Raw genomic sequence first — 13,095 nt, 5'->3', positions numbered from 1 at the left:
TTCTGGTCAGAACGGGACATCAAAAATGGCAATTTTTTTTTTTTCATTTCTTATTCCTGTTTTCTTTTTTTAGTGGTACAAACAGGCCATTCAAGGATTGTATTTCATTTAAGAAGATGCCAATTTTATGTAAAATAAAAACCAAAATTAATGTAATAAAAGCACCAGTGAAAATATGAAATAATGTCAGTTTGCCAGAGGACTCTGAGCTTAAGGAATAAAGGCAACCTTGATGTTATAAGAGAAGTTAACTTTAATTTTGAAATAAAGAACTTGAAAGAGGATCATACGTACAGAGAAGTATATCGTGCAAAGTACAGTACTTATTATTATTATTATTATTATTATTATTATTATTATTATTATTATTATTATTATTATATTCAGAACATGAACCCTATTCATATGGGATAAGCCCACCACAGGGGCCACTGACTTGAAATTCAGGCTTCCAAAGAATATAATGTTCATTAGAAAGAAGTAACAGAAGGTTATTTGAAAAGAAAAAGCAGATTAACAAATTATTAAATATATAGATAAAAATGAAAGTAAATTATCAAAATAAAAGGAGAATTGCTTCAGAAAAAATAATTCCTCTGGAACTAACAAGTTCAAGAGGCGCATTTACTGCATATCGGTGCTTCCGCTGTTCAGCAAATCTGTTTGCTCTCAAAGAAGATCAGGGATCAACTGTTAATTTGAAAGATCTCTGATGAAATACAAAAACTGACACACAAGAGACCATCATCCGTCGATGGGCCAAGTCAGAACTGCTAATATTAGGAAAAACAGAAACATCCACGCCGGAGAATAGTATTCTAATAAAGGTGGGACAAATAACCTAAAACAGGTTGCAGTAATTTTATCAGCTGTAAATATATGAGGCATTTGCCGACACTTTCTACGTTTTACAGAAGTAAGATGTGAGTCAAAAATGACACCAAGAATATTTGAGGCATCAGACTTATTCAGCAAAGTCCCATCCACCTGAAGGGGAGGATGAAGTGGAAAATCTGTACGAGATCTGCCAATCGATGGTGTTTTCGTTTTACAGGAGTTCAGCCTCATATCCCACCGACTACAACAATCACTAATCTGCTCCATGTCACAACTGAGACTAAGGGCAGCTTCGTATCTCATAAGTGAAGACAATATTACACCCACAAGTGTTGCATCATCGACATGCTGAGCAATCTTATTTTCCAGGCCAACAACCATATCACTTGTATGCACTAAAAATAAAAATAACAGTGGACCAAGGACATTACCCTGTAGAACCCCTGACACAATAGGTCTTGGTTCGCTTAAGATACCATCAACAGCTGCTCGCTGCTGCCTACCAACTAAGGAGATCTTGAAGTAATCGTAAAACACCAACTCCAACATTCTGAAATTCATAACAATCGAAAACAGCACTAAAATCTATCTGAATTACTCTGCACTCAAATCCCTTATAAAGGTTCTCTTGCAAATGACATGTCAAATCAAAAAGTGCATTGCAGGTACCTAACTGGCTCCTGTATGCATGTTGACCATCAAATAGCAATCCTTTAGATTCCACATGCTTATTTAGTAGCTTAAAAATAAGTTTTTCTACAACTCTGGAGAGCACAGGGAGAATAGAAATTGGCCTGCACAGTAGTTACTGCAGTCTGCAGATATGCCACTCTTTGGAACAGGCACTGTATCACTGAGCTTACGCTCATCCACAAAGATACTACGTCAACATAAAAATCTATAGAATCTAGTAATCTTGGGAGACAACACACTAGAAACTTTTTTTAAAAAACAAAGGGAAGAAACCATCAGGATCTTCTTAACTCCAGCTATCAAGCTTACCCAGAATTTTCTTAACATACCTACAGCGAAATGCAAATTTTGTAAGAACAGGTTCAGGATGACAAGTATCAGGGAGAGGCACAATCCTCAGCCGGTTGCTTAGCTTCAAAAGCTCGTTGAAGCAGTTCAGCCTTTTCTCTAGGGTCAGTAATCAACCTACCATCATCTGTTGGTAGCAGTGGAATGGAAGACGAGCCTGACCCAAAGATAGATAAGGTCAGTTTGCTCCACCACAGATGAGGCTGAGTAATTCTCTAAAGTTCCCTCTTTAAGGAATTATTGTAATTTCTCTCAGCTGTGTAGTAAGTTCTGTTCACAGCACGGCGAGACTCAACAAAACTGGGGTAATTTGCATGTGAATGGTTCAGTCACCATGTGTTGAATTTGGCCTGTTTGTCATGGGAGGCTATTTTACCAGAACGCAAACAAAAGACAAACACACGTCCCCAGAAAATTCGTGTCGAAACAAAGTTTTCAGATAAACCTCTACAGCTTTGCATGCTCCATAAAGTGTTTGAATTTCTTCAAAGATATTTACCGTATTCGATACCTCTCCCTGTGAACTTGGACACAGGTTGTATGTATATATACTGTATATATGTACGTATGGACCTTCTGGTATAAATACCGCTTTTCTGTAACTTTTTCTCATTCACTATTTGCCTGGGGAGAAGACGGTTTGGTCTCTGAAAATATAGCCTTTACTTTTCTACATTTTGGCGTTTTTATGGTCTTTATATTTTGATGGAATTTGTTTTAAAAGAAAATACTTCAGTCGTGTATATATATATGTATGTATATATATATATATATATATATATATATATATATATATATATATATATATATATATATATATATAGATATATATATATATATTATGTGTGTGTATGTACATATATATATATATATATGTGTACATATATATACATATATACTGAATGTGGATAACTTTGAACTGAGTGTATGCACATAAACCAATAACCAAGTGGACACCAGAAGCTGATCTCCCTAGAACCATAAGAAATGAAGTAAATGTATAGGGTCCTCTCGAAACAAAACGGAAGAGCAAGGAACAGTGTCTAAATTTACAACAGCCAACCCACATTTGATCGTAAGAAGGACCTTGAACACCTATAGCCTTAACCTATTGTGCCAAAAACAATATTAGCTTTGCATTTGACAAATCATGGTGCAGTTTAACACTGACGTGATGCTTCTCCTTGGTCTTGGGATGTATTCCTAAAAAGAGAGTTCATTTATTGGCTATAGGAACGTATTTATTTCTAGACAATCCCATTTTAAGGACGGATTACATATGTAGACCTATGGAACGGCCAACCCAGTGCCTCCATCTGTCTCAGTCCAGGAGGAGAACAGCTTACAGAAAAAGATGAGTCAACAGAATGCCGCTCCATTCCGACGGCAATACTCCATTCCCATTTTAATAACAAAAAAAGGTACACTGTTTTGGGAACGCAAAAATTAGAAAGAATTCCATAGTCAGCAGGAGGAGCAAAATGAGACTTAGGCCTACAGATCTTCACAGGGCTAACTGTGGAGGCGAGATGGGATCCTCTTTGCGCGGCCCGAGATCAAAGGGATTATGAATATAAGGGAGTACAGGGGAACAGAATAGAGTAGAAGAATATAGAATTTAGGCCAAAGGCCAAGCCCTGCGACCTATGAGGTCATTCAGTGATAAGCGGAAACTGACTGTAAAAAGGTCTGAAAGGCGTAACAGGGGGAAAAACTCTCAGTTGCACTTATGAATCAATTGCTAGGAGAGGGTGAAAAGTAAGATGGAAGGAATTATAAACGGAGGTACAGTAAAAAGGAATGAAAGCTGTTGCGCAAAGGTCCTTAAGTAATGCCTACAGTGGTGCACTGCCGGCGCTTCTCCCCGGCTGAGAAAGATGGCAGATATCTCAGGCAGTAATGAGACAAGTTAGGCCGATACAAAGCATGGGTTTCCTGACCTAGAGAGAGAATGAAGACTTCCTCTAACTTTTACAGATATACAGATTTGCCAACGATATATATATATATATATATATATATATATATATATATATATATATATATATATATATATATATATATATATAATATATAAATATAAATAAAGATAAAATCCATGAAGAAACGAAACATATTCAACGTAAAACTACACATGAGAACCCACCCGAGCAATGGAAGTGAGAAAACTAAAAAAAAAAAAAATAAGAAATGAGATGTGAAAAAAAAAACAAGACATTGCTGTTTTTGATGTCTCATCCTTTTATTTTACGTTAAAAGAAAGAAATATACAATCCTTGAATGACCTATTTGTACCACAAAACAAACGACAATAGGGATAAGAAAATAGATAACCCAGATTTTGTTTTTGATGCCTCATACTTTGAATGGTTCTGACCAGAATGGACGCAAATCAAATCACTCCCTCTTGCATTCTGCATCTTCTCTTTTGTTTATCGAGTTTCCACCAGTTCCTCCGTCACTTCATCTACTGCTGCAGCAGGGACGACCCTCAGAGCGGGGGAATGGGACGACCCCCGCAGTCCACGTTGTCTATGAAGTCGCAGCGTTTCAGGCTGTCGTCCCAGGCCCGTTCAATTCCACATTGGAAGAGCCAAGCGACGCCGTTGGAGCACTCGCAGTACTCCAGGCAGTTCTCTGGGACGGCCAGGTAGACAGGTGTGGCTGGGTTGCCCAGATAGACAGAGATGGTTAATAATAATAATAATAATAATAATAATAATAATAATAATAATAATAATGGTAAAAAAGGAGGTGGAAAGAAGGAAAGTTGTTTTGTGAGTTGTGTCCATTTTTTTTTTTTTGAGGATTTGTAGCAGTTTTCAAGCGCGTACTCCCCGTAGGGATTAGTGCCGTCAGTGCACCTTGTGCGATGCACTGTAGGCATTACTTAAGGGTCTTTGCAGCGTGTCTTCCTAAGGTCCCTAGCTGTAACCCCTGCCGTTTCTTTTACTGTGCCTCCTTTCATATTCTCTTCCTTCCATCTTACTTTCCACCCTCTCTAACAATTGTTTCACAGTGCCACTGCTTTGAGGTTTTCCTCCTGTTACACCTTCCAGACCTCCTTACTGACTGTCAATTTCCGTTTCAGTGCTGAATGACCTCACAGGTCCCAGTGCTTGGCCCTTGGCCTAAATTCCATATTCAATTCAATTCGCTTCAAGAGCGCACGAGCACTTCCATGCGCTTTGTGAGGTAACGGAAGAAAGTTATAAAGGAAAGAATCTGCAGATATTCAATAATCCAGGTTTTCAGGGAAAGGCGATTGATTACGTCACATTTTTTTCAAAGCTCCAACGTTTCGCATCACGTGATTCATTGTCAAGGCTGAAAGCAGGTAATAAAGTTATGGTGCCTTTTGTGTGTGTGTGTGTGTGTGTGTGTCTTTTTATTGTTCTTTTTTTGTACAGCTTTTCTATATAACTTGAGAGAAAAAAATGTATAGGATTATTTATATTGTTTTATTATCTGCCTTCAGCCTTGAAAATGCATCATGATGTATATATACATATGTATATATATATATATATATATATATATATATATATATATATATATATATATATATATATATATATATATATACTTATATATATACATATATATAAAATATATATATTTATATATACATTAATATATATATAAACATACATATACAAAGATATGTATATATATAAATGCGTATTAGAAGAATTTAACTTGGTAATATTACTGATTATTATATTTATTAATCTGATTTTATTCCTCTATTCATTGACGAGAATTTTATTCAAGTTCTCACCTGGGTCTACCGCTGGGCAGTCGTCCGAGATGCTTTCGTCGCACTGGTCAAACTCAGCTGCCAGAGTCAGGGCACAGAGCCCCGCCAGAGTCCACGCAAACACGAACAGTGCTCTCTGTCAGTGAGAGAAGAAAAACACTCGGTTAATAAGAGCTTTGTTTTACTGTGTGTACGAATCTCTCTCTCTCTCTCTCTCTCTCTCTCTCTCTCTCTCTCTCTCTCTCTCTCTCTCAGACCTAAGTTACTTTGGAAACACACTTTCTGTTCATCACTAAACCCACATAAGTACGATTTGGCTGATCAAGAAGAAAGCTTGCTCTTAAACATCGGTCTAAAGGCCTCTGATGAACTTACCACCATGTTGAAATGCTTGCCTGTGGAGTAAAGCATAAGCTTAAACTGGGTATTTATTGAAGGAAACCAGTCACCTTTTTTTTTTTATATGAGAGAAAGCACTGCTATCAGTGGCCGTTATTTGTTTCTTATGTCGAGACGAAACAGGGTTCATAACTGCTTTGCAAAATCACACGTTGCGTAATTTTTTTGTCCGTGGGAACCAATGACGTGAGCCGATGGCTTGACTGTTTCTGTTATGACTAAGATTTCCACTCGAGACCAATCCTGTCTTTCCCAGCGTTTTTCCAGGAGCCGATAGTGCTTGGTTGTAACGCTCACCGTATCTGGGAGGCATTCGCACTTTTTCACTAGTGTTGGGTCACAAAGAAATGGGTTCACAAAGAATTGATTTTATTATCTTTTGCTCGTAATATTACTTGACCCTTTTTCCACTGTTATAGATTGTCGTGAGCAATCTCAAGATTGAGATTGCATTTTCTATTGTTGTAAAGTGTTGTAACCAATCTGAAGAGTCATTTTGTATCCATTGTTATAAGCTGTTGCAAGCAGTCTGTTAAATCGATCTGCATTTTCCGTTGTTATAAACTGTTGTAAGCAGTCTGTTAAGTCAGTCTGCATTTTCCATTTTATAGACTGTTGTAAGCAGTCAGTTATGTCAGTCTGCATTTTCCATTGTTAAAAACTGTTGTTATCAATCTGTTAAGTCAGTCTGCATTTTCCGTTGCTATAAACTGCTGTAAACAGTCAGTTATATCGGTCACATTTTCCATTGTTCAAAACTGTTGTTTCATGTCAGTCTGCATTTTCCGTTGCTAAAACTGCTGTAAGCAGTCAGTTATCAATTGTTAAAACTGTTGTAATCAATCTGTTAAGTCAGTCTGCATTTTCCGTTGCTATAAACTGTTGTAAGCAGTCTGTTATGTCAGTCTGCATTTTCCATTGTTAAAAACTGTTGTTATCAATCTGTTAAGTCAGTCTGCATTTTCCATTTCTATAAACTGCTGTAAGCAGTCTGTTATGTCAGTCTGCATTTTCCATTGTTAAAAACTGTTGTTATCAATCTGTTGAGTCAGTCTGCATTTTCCGTTGCTATAAACTGTTGTAAGCAATCTGTTAAGTCAGTCTGCATTTTCCATTTCTATAAACTGTTAGCTAGTCAGTCGCATTTTTCCATTGTTAAAACTGTTGTTATCAATTTCAGTCTGCATTTTGTCGCTATATAAGCAATCTGTTAAGTCAGTCTGCATTTTCCATTGTTATAAACTGTTGTTAGCAATCCATAAAGTCAGTCTGCATTTTCCATTGTTTTAGACTGTTGTTATCAATCTGTTAAGTCAGTCTGCATTTTCCATTGCTTTAGACTGTTGTAAGCAATCAGTTATGTCAGTCTCCATTTTCCATTGTTAAAAACTGTTGTTATCAATCTGTTAAGTCAGTCTGCATTTTCCATTGCTATAAACTGTTGTAAGCAATCTGTTAAGTCAGTCTGCATTTTCCATTGTTATATACTGTTGTAAGCAATCTTTAAGTCTGTCTGTACTTTCCATTGTTATAAACTGTTGTGAGGAATCTGTTAGGTCAGTGTGCATTTTCCGTTGCTATAAACTGTTGTAAGCAATCTGTTAAGTCAGTCTGCATTTTCCATTGTTACAGACTGTTGTTAGCAATCTGTGAAGTCAGTCTGCATTTTCCATTGTTACAGACTGTTGTTAGCAATCTGTGAAGTCAGTCTGCATTTTCCATTGTTACAGACTGTTGTTAGCAATTTGTGAAGTCAGTCTGCATTTTCCATTGTTATATACTGTTGTTAGCAATCTGTGAAGTCAGTCTGCATTTTCCATTGTTATAAACTGTTGTTAGCAATCTGTAAAGTCAGTCTGCATTTTCCATTGTTATATACTGTTGTTAGCAATCTGTGAAGTCAGTCTGCATTTTCCATTGTTACAGACTTTTGTAAGCAATCTGTTAAGTCAGTCTGCATTTTCCATTGTTATATACTGTTGTAAGCAATCTGTTAAGTCAGTCTGCATTTTCCATTGTTATATACTGTTGTTAGCAATCTGTGAAGTCAGTCTGCATTTTCCATTGTTATAAACTGTTGTTAGCAATCTGTGAAGTCAGTTTGCATTTTCCATTGTTATATACTGTTGTTAGCAATCTGTGAAGTCAGTCTGCATTTTCCATTGTTACAGACTGTTGTAAGCAATCTGTTAAGTCAGTCTGCATTTTCCATTGTTATATACTGTTGTAAGCAATCTGTTAAGTCAGTCTGCATTTTCCATTGTTATATACTGTTGTAAGCAATCTGTTAAGTCAGCCTGCATTTTCCATTGTTATAGACTGTTGTAAGCAATCTTTAAGTCAGTCTGCATTTTCCATTGTTATAGACTGCTGTAAGCAATCTGTTAAGTCAGTCTGCATTTTCCATTGTTATAAACTGCCATAAGCAATCTACGAAGTCAGTCTGCATTTTCCATTGTTATATACTGTTGTAAGCAATCTTTAAGTCAGTCTGTACTTTCCATTGTTATAAACTGTTGTGAGGAATCTGTTAGGTCAGTGTGCATTTTCCATTGTTATAAACTGTCGTAAGCAATCTGTAAAGTCAGTCTGCATTTTCCATTGTTATAAACTGTTGTAAGCAATGTTGAAGTGAGTCTGCATTTTATATAATGTTATAAAATGTTGTAAGCATCTGTTAATTCAGACCGCATTTTATATAGTATTATAAACTGTTATAAGCATCTGTTAATTCAGACCGCATTTTCAATTGTTATAGACTGTTGTAAGCAATCTGTTAAGTCAGTCTGCATTTTCCATTGTTATAGACTGTTGTTAGCAATCTGAAAATTAGTCAGTATCAAGCCAGAAATAGCTAATGAGAATTCGTTCAGGAAGGATAACAGACAAAAATAATATCTTGTTTGGCTTGTCAGAACAATACTGCAAGCTGTTATCATGTTCTATCCGTTGTAAAAGCCTACAAGAGTATTAGATTTACAGAACACAGGAAGCCCAAGGGTTGGTTTAACCACATAATGTTTTACTGTATGTGGAGAAGTTTTGGTAAAACGCTTATATAAAGAAACTGTCTCAAAATATGATATTTACGATTGCCATTAACCACTGGTAAAATTGTAATATACATAAGATGAGATTGGTCTGTGTCTCTCAAAATCGCAACAAAGCCATCCGGCAAAGACCTTGTTAATACTCTGTCCTAACAGGCATAACAGGGTTTGAGTGATACAAGATACAAGACTTACACTGACGGTAATATCCTATTTACTATTTACAACTTACACCGTTCTTCTGCTTAACCTAATTTGATTCGAGCGTTATGAAAACTGAAGGACAGGACTAAATAAGAGAAATTAGCTATATCCAAACGATGTTCCCACAATGTATCACGAGACCACAAGCAGCACAGAAACAATTAAGAAAGGAATTAGCTGCTTACAATAATTCTCAACCAGTCACAAATGCCAATAACCTAAACCACTCGTGACTGAAAATATCAGTGGAATAAAATAAGGTTGAAATACTCCGACATGGAACAGTTATTATGAGTCTTACCAAGAAACTGACACTTCCAGTTGGTAATGGTAAATCCAGAGGCACTTTTGTTACACTAACAAATCCACGAAACTCACTATTCTCCTTTTACTTGCCTTCTGTGTAACAATATGAACAAAACAAAGATGACAGAGATTTTTACTAAATCTACATGTACAGGACTGCCATCTATTAGCCAGATGCTAAACTATAAAGGTTTATTTATAAAAAAAATAAATTTCATTGTAACAGCGTAATTGCAAACTGGACACATTTCGAGAATTGTTCAAGTACAGAGCCCCTATTTAATGAAAAAACGAAGAAAATAAATATAAAAGTACATAAATGTGAAAAATCAATAAGTTTAAGAAACGGGTTATGAATACTTACAGGGTTTGGCATTGCTTAACAGTTTTAGGTAGTTAATGTGACAATTGCTAAAATTTATGTGCAACAAGAAGCGAAGCAGGCTCCTCATCGACTTCATAACATAATATTTCAAGCTGGAAAATCTGTATTTAATAAGTCCGAGGAAGTCTTCATCCGACAAAGTCAATTCTGTTCTTCGCTGAGGAAACCCATGATTTTAAGAAATATTCATTGTGGTGTGAATTTTGAAATCCACATTCATGTTTGGGCATCAACATGTTTAAAACATAAATCTCTACAGAGGGCTGTCGGGAATGTGTCCGATTCCCCCTTTCAATCTCATGATGAAAAGGGGAATCGAACAGATTCCCAAAAGCTCTCTGTGCAGATTTACTTTTGAATATGTTTGTACCCATACCTAACTGTCGATTTGTTTCGCCATACCCATGATTTATATCGACCTTGCTTGTCTCGTTACTATCTGAAATATCATCTCCCCCGTACTCCCTTAGATTCAGACCTCTTGCACCTCGGTCTCAGAGAGGATCATATCTCTCTCTCCTAGAAGGACCTTCTCATCCACAGCCACGAGATGTTTGCCATAATCTCGCTTCCACAGTTAACCCTGTGAAGATCTGTAATACTCGTTTTGTTCTGTAGGTGACTGTTTTCTCCCTCTGCTGACTCTGGAATTCTCTCTAAATTCTGCTCCCAAAATGGAGTAAATTTTGGGGTATTAAAAGGGGAATGGAACATTGCCTTCGTAATTGGGCGGCTTTCTGTTTAGTTTACTTTCCTTTTTCTGCGCACTTTCTTCCCATTTCGAGGACGAATTAGGTAGGCCTATGGAACGGACAACCCAGTGCCTATGTCTGTGTCGGTCCAGGAGAAAGAAAGAAAGAAAGAAAAAGCAGAGCAAACAGAAAACCGCCCAGTTCCGAAGATAAAGTTCCACTCCCCTTTTTACAGTAAAAATATACTTAATTTTAGGAACACAGAAATTAGAGAGAATTCCAAAGTCAGCAGAAGGGGAAAATAATCGCCTACATGGCAAAACAAGTATTGCAGATCTTCACAGGGTTAACTGTGGAGGCGAGACCCTGATAAACGCCGCTTGGCTGTGATGAGAAGGCCCTTTTAGGAGGGATATGGGATCCTCTTTGCCCCAGATACGGAATGGATCTGGATCTAAGGGAGTATCGGGGAGATGATATTTCAGACAGTAACGAGACCAGCAAGGCCGGTAGAAATCACCGGATTTTCTGATCGAGAGGAAAAAAGACTGACTTTGAGGAACTAGACTTCTCGAACTTTGTAGATGCAGATTTGTTAATGTGACATATTATGTTATGAAGTTCATGAGGCGTTTGTTTCGATTTTTGTGGTGCCTGAGTTATTACAATTGGCACACCAATTACTTGGGCCTGCGGGCATTATCATACAAATCATACCCCTTTGGCATTAGGTCATATATTGCCTGACTTTTGACATTTTATTTACTCATTATCATCATTGTTACCGATTTTTCCTTATTTATTTTTCTTTTACACTTACTCTCTCTGTTTTTTTATTGCACTGGAGCTCAGAACTTGTAAAATTATGCAAAATGCGTTCAGTTTGTAATGGGTCTGTTATAATAATATTTATTTTTATAAATAAAGCTTTTATAGTCTAGCATCTTGCCAATAGATGGCAGTCTTGTACCCGTAGATTTAGTTGAAATCTGTCGTCCTTGCTTCGTTTACACCGAGTAACACCAGAGGCTAGTCAATTTTAGTAAAACGAGAATGGTAAGCTTTCTGGATCTGTTAGCGTAACAAGTGCCTCAGGATTTACCAACTGAAAAGAGCAATTTCTTGGTAAGGCTCGTAACTGTTTCACATCTGAGGCAGCTTGAGGAATGGAAGTCTTTCGAAACGAGACTTAAAACTTAATTTTGTTGAATCGATGCTATGGTATGGAATATCCACGGTAATTATACGGTATATCAAGACCGTGGGAATACCAAACAGTGAATGTGGAATATGCAGTGCGAGCAAATACATCTGATGAATAAACTATTAATTTGATAGTGGAGGTCCTGCAGGTATTTTGGAAGTGGTGCGAGACCTGGATAAGCCAGTAACTAGTAACAAGTAAGTAACATCGGTGTATTTCAGTCTTATTTCACTGTTATTTTTATTGGCAGTTACGACTGATCAGTGGCTTCGCTATGGGGGTCCCCGGGGGACCGGGGCCCTCCCAGTCAGATGCTCGGTCGCCCCCAACTAGCACCCCCAGTTGAAATTCTTCCCTTTATAGCTAAACTTTAACCCTTACAGTTTTTTTATACATTTGCATATAGAGTTGAAAACTAATTGAAAATTGATCTAGGGTAGTTTGCAGTTTACATTGACGCCACGTAACACCGTTTGTCCCGTCCGCCAAGGTAAGTAGTTCCACATGAAACGCCATGTTCTCTATCTTTGGGGGGGGTCCAGCCCCCCCAGCTAGGTAAGGGCACGCCACACTAGGTTAGGTTAGGTTGGTTAGTTATGGTTTCGTCATTTTAGTACCAATTTCGTATGTTGGTATTCCTCCGCGACTAGAAAACTGGCAGACGACACCCGCGTCAACGTAAACTGCAGGCGCTCCTTGCTCTATAATTTCAAAATACAGGTTCACTTATTGCTAATACTATTATTTTCCTTCATTCACAACTATATATATACTTTCGAGAATGGCATATTTTATTTATTACACAACTGGTACATTAGTTTTGTGTAATTTTCTTTGGTCCCCCAAAAATCATCTTGGGCCTCTGTAGGCCAACCCCTCCCCCCCCCCACTGCTAGTGGTTTTGGTTATTGGCGTTAGTGACTGGTTGAGAATTATCATCAGCTAATTTCTTTGTTAATTGTTTCTGTGCTGTTTGTGGTCACGTGATATATTGTGGGGATATCGTATACTTTCCCAGGTAGATCTAAGCCGGCTGTCTGTGGTGAGCTAGGCTATGGCAGTCGACGTTTTTCTTTAGAACTTTACCTGCTAAACAAGAATTTAAAGTAATATTTTGGCAGTCAAATGTAATTAAGCTGTAAATTACTTTAGAACTGTAGCCGACGGTAAATGGGACCCATTGTGAATTAGGATTTTGGGTGTGGTAAAACCCTTTC

General features: G+C 37.3%; 1 long non-coding RNA gene across 1 annotated transcript; it reads right to left on the bottom strand.

Annotated features, from left to right (window-relative positions):
* Window positions 1-4,515: 4,515 nt before the first annotated feature.
* LOC136852121 (uncharacterized) lies at window positions 4,516-6,141 on the bottom strand. The gene is made up of 3 exons (XR_010857078.1): window positions 6,014-6,141; window positions 5,660-5,774; window positions 4,516-4,542 (listed from the first exon to the last, which is right to left on the bottom strand). It is a non-coding gene; the product is annotated as an uncharacterized lncRNA (long non-coding RNA).
* Window positions 6,142-13,095: the final 6,954 nt, after the last annotated feature.

Source organism: Macrobrachium rosenbergii, chromosome 25 (assembly GCF_040412425.1).
Source record: "Macrobrachium rosenbergii isolate ZJJX-2024 chromosome 25, ASM4041242v1, whole genome shotgun sequence".
In the NCBI taxonomy this organism is placed as follows: Eukaryota; Metazoa; Arthropoda; class Malacostraca; order Decapoda; family Palaemonidae; genus Macrobrachium; species Macrobrachium rosenbergii.
Note: the sequence above shows the minus strand (reverse complement) of the source record. Positions and strands in the feature narration are given on the sequence as shown.